The sequence below is a fragment of the Halyomorpha halys genome, unplaced genomic scaffold (genome assembly GCF_000696795.3).
Source record: "Halyomorpha halys isolate HHAL.00 unplaced genomic scaffold, Hhal_1.1 Scaffold484.1, whole genome shotgun sequence".
Taxonomy (NCBI): Eukaryota; Metazoa; Arthropoda; class Insecta; order Hemiptera; family Pentatomidae; genus Halyomorpha; species Halyomorpha halys.
The window spans coordinates 339,686-341,684 of record NW_027107936.1 but is presented as its reverse complement, the minus strand read 5'-3'; positions in this window follow the sequence as shown (position 1 = coordinate 341,684).

Here is a 1,999-nt window from a genome sequence, read left to right as displayed (position 1 = left end):
TGATTGAAACTGTTCAAATTTTAGTAAGATAGTTTTTTTGGCATATCCGGAAGGTTTACCTGATTTTATTATTATAAATGTCTGGTCAATTTCATCCTTTGTTAAAGGAGTATCACACATAATGTGGATTACATCATCAAAAAAATCCATGGTACATTTTATTCTAGTACTTTTCCTAATATTATTCAATTTATACTTTCTATAGAATTTTTCTATAGAACCTTATCACTCGCTTTGACAAGAAAATATTGTTTAAACCTTACATGTTCAAATTTTATGTTAGTTTACTAATTCAGTTTAGTGTTAAAAATAACGCATCAAATTTAACTATATATTATTTATCATATATATATAATTATTTTTTTCATAATTCAATTCTACTTAAAATTTGAACATAATGCTAGTTCAATCCTTACACCAGAGCACCCTGCGGTGCGTTGGCGAACCACATAAAAATTGAAAACGGCGTGCCAGGACAAGTATTTAGGGAATAAGTCTTTTAGGTTTGGTTTAAATTTCAAAACCAATGTGTGCCCAGCACATTATAAAATTCAAAGAACGCCCACTACAACAAAATGACAACTCAAAAACTCCTTAAAATGTAGGCCACTACATAAGTAGGAGACAGTATGGAATCAAAATATATATTGGTATATATATTCAAGCTAAAAACAATAAACTGTTTAAATAGGGGATATGAAAAAAAAACAAAATAAAAAATCTCGTTGTCACTTCGTCATACTGTATGTATGAAATACTTTGTTACAAACACAATAATCGTTTGTAAATTTTCTAATTCCTTTATGTCCTTCGAGGCCCAAATAGGTGCAGCTTAGAAAATACAACTCCACATAGATAAATTGTAAAGCATCTGCCTGGCATCGCAAGATATTTTAGCTTTAGCGAAGGTCCTTAGTACGGCCCCGATACCGGTTCTGATGAACAAAACTTTATGCCAAGGTAATTATATTCGGGTACTTCTTCGATATTACTCATATTGTAATGTACACATATAATGTCTCTAAACACCTATAAGTATTTAACAATTTTCTTTTTAATATGTCAACTGTTTAAGGATTTAATATACAGTGGCTATATAAGATTTAGTTCCAATAGGACATCGTTCACTGAGACCAAATAATTCATATAAATAAAGAGCATAATATCATCCTACGGAAATATCACCATTCAATAATCCCTATTCCTCTGACAAAAACGTGACTATATCCGCGATAAATAATTGGGGGCTTAATTTATCTTTCTGGAGAACACCCTGAGTAATTTCTATTGCATTTTACTTGTATGGCTACATTATTGTGTAAATTTTCAAGCAGCCTAAGCAAGTTGCAACTTATTCCAATTTAGAAATGCTTGGAATGCACGACAGAATCGAAAACTATCTGAAAATCTACTGATAGATAGTACGCAGTACGTACACGTTTTAATAAGCTAAATTGTGAGAGGGCGCTTAAAAACAATATATTGTCAGAGCAGCCTTTGTTCCGATTGAGATTTTGTAAATGGTGGTAAATATTTAAAGGAGGCTTTTAGTCTGAGCAATGTTCTTATTATGTTTTTGATTATTCAAATTGCTTGATGTACAATTACAGATGTACCATTTGTCCATGATTTAGATACTTTTTGGGTTCGCAATGTATACAGTAGGTAGTTATAGGGATTGTCTTTTAAATCATAATATTGCATTATCAGATCAGAAAGGTTTACCAGATTTAATTTTTTTTAAAGTCTAGTCAATTTCATCCTATGTTAAAGGAGTATCATAGATAGGGTGGATTACAACATCAAAAATATTCATGGTACATTTTATTCTATTGGGCACATCTCATTCAAGGAGAAATCAAAGACATCATAGTAACTTATGCGTTAAATTATTTTAACCCTCAAAATTGTTAAGAAGTTCATTGCTGACCCCTGTTCATAGCAACTTTTTTTTTACCAAGTAGGGATAGAATAACGAAAAATAACAAGGGTATATATT